The sequence below is a fragment of the Mytilus edulis genome, chromosome 4, assembly GCF_963676685.1.
Source record: "Mytilus edulis chromosome 4, xbMytEdul2.2, whole genome shotgun sequence".
NCBI classification, from domain to species: Eukaryota; Metazoa; Mollusca; class Bivalvia; order Mytilida; family Mytilidae; genus Mytilus; species Mytilus edulis.
Window position 1 is genome coordinate 56,289,547 of NC_092347.1, and position 2,463 is coordinate 56,292,009.

The 2,463-nt window shown below is 29.1% G+C and overlaps 1 long non-coding RNA gene across 1 annotated transcript; it reads left to right on the forward strand.

Annotated features, from left to right (window-relative positions):
- The first annotated feature begins 257 nt into the window (after positions 1-257).
- On the forward strand, positions 258-2,173 carry LOC139518476 (uncharacterized). Its single transcript, XR_011663365.1, has 2 exons — positions 258-350; positions 1,443-2,173. It is a non-coding gene; the product is annotated as an uncharacterized lncRNA (long non-coding RNA).
- Positions 2,174-2,463: the final 290 nt, after the last annotated feature.

Sequence of the window (2,463 nt, forward strand, 5' to 3'; positions counted from 1 at the left end):
TCAATGAATACCACTGTGTGTGCATGTCCTTTTTTTTTAAGGGGGGGGGGGTCTTATTTGCGCAGTGCTCATAGTTTTTCTAGTTGATTATTAAAATTCATTTAAAGCATAAAAACCAGCTAAAAGGGCAACAAGCTTATCAAGCACTCATGGTACAGATTTTTATTGAACACACATTAATATACATCATGTAACTTAAACAGCAAAAAAAATATTGATGCAAGATGTCATTCAATAATAACTTTTACTCTTTTATGTATAGGACATGAACTATAGAAGATACAGAGAAATTATAAACAGCAGAAATGATAGACAATTTAAAATTTGCAGAAGCCAACTAAACGTAAATGGTAAGGGCGCCACTTTTATTTTTAAGTTAAAAGTTATTGAACTTGAAAGATGATTTTCATGATTACTATAAAAATTAAAAGATGTGGTATATTAGATATGAAAACTATTGATCATGGCTTTGAGAAAGCAATAGTAGGCCTGTGACTACCTTCAATAATGAGAAAATCCATACCCTATAGTCAAAGTAGGCAGCTATAAAAGACCCTCAGATGAAAAATTGAAACAATCCAAACTGTAAAACTAATTGCCTAGTTTATAACAAAATAAATTACTAAATATAAATATGACCGGTATGAAACAACAACAACCACCACTAAATTTAAGTGTCTGAGTAAACTGACAAAAACTACAGGCTCCGAACTTTGGACAGGCACCATAGGAATATGGCAAGATTATATAAAAATAAGATGTGGAATGATTGCCAATAAGACAACTCTCCACCAGACAACTAATGATGTAAATTTCAAGCAAACACAGACTGGACTACTGTAAACCAACTAATTTTTCGCAAATACTTTATTTTTGTGTTTTATACTTTCTAGTCTACATCGAAGCTCATTATTTTTCGCAATTTTTAAGTTTACTTAATGTATTTTAATAAGGGAAGATACATATGAAAAACATTCGCAACGAGTTATATGCGCGTCATATTTCTAAATGCGAAAATAAATTGCTTGTGAAAATAAATCGCTCGCGAAAATAAGTTGGTTTACAGTTAGCAAGAAATTTATACATTTCCCTAAATTGAAAAGACACAAAGTTTTAAGTACTCACAGTAACTGACAGCTTAAGTTAGAAATCCATAAAAACTAATGCATGTAATAAAAAACAGGTTTATAAGCACTCAACCCTACCCTAATTTAAGACAGTGGTTTAACAGCTCAACATATATATGTATACAGAACAAACTGCCTCAACTTGAAAGATTGACAAATGCACAAAATCAACTAATATAAGAACTATAGACAAAAGCATTCACAATTAAGAAAGGAAATATATTTAAAATGTTAATAAACATGACAAAATAAACTTTTATTGCTGTTTCTCTCTCCATTTATAACATTTTATTTGTTTATTTTGTGTATTTATAGGTGATCAGACATCTTTGTTTTCATGATCAATAGGTCATTACGGAAGAGGAAATTGAACTGGAATGTGTGCTTTCCTGCAAAAAAAGAAATAGGAAATTTCATCATAATCACATGATAATGGCCTTAAACAAAATGGAGTTCTATCATAGTACACAAAAACACTATTGTATAAAAGCAACAACATATTATATATAATAGTCGAAAAAAGGGAGAAATGCAGAAAAAGTACTATTTTGTTGTTGAAAAAAGGAACACCAGTTTTATCCACTCATTTACATTGCTCCCTCATATCAAATATACAGAAGAAGATCATTGAAGAACAATTTGCAAAAATGTTTCTCTTAGAATTGAAGGAAAATGTTTAGTGAATGGAATAATGTATTCACTGAATTCTTACTAGTGGATTGAATAACTGTATACAAGTTGAAACAGAAGAAAATTTTAATTTAAAATAACAGGAAAAGTGTTTATTTTATTATTTAATCTGCAAATATAAACAAATTCTTTAGAACACTACAAATGGTATGACATTCAAATTGGTTGCTTATTAATGTAGTGCGTTGAAACAATTACAAAGAAAACAGAATCCTTTGCTACAATTTTTTTTTATAAATCAAAGTTAAAGTTATATAAAAAGTATGCACAATACCTAGACCTTAACAGTCAGACTGTATTAATGTTCAATGTCATTAAAATGTTGAGTCAAACATTTATTAAAGTTTTAAATATCATTTGTATCAATTATTCAGTCTTGTAAAAATTATATTCATACTATTTGTATACATGATATAGTGAAGAAATGTTTAACAATTCAAAAATAAGGGAAAACATTTCCTTAAGGGAAATTTGATGTTCAGAAATTTCCTTCGAGGAAATTTGAAGAACAATGATTTCCTTAGAGGAAATTTGTTGTCTTGAATTTTCCCGAAAGGAAAAGTGTTTGTTAACAATTTCCTCACAGGAAAAAGTATTTCCTCCAAGGAAAATTTGAAGCTACAAATTTCCTCACAGGAAAAAGTAT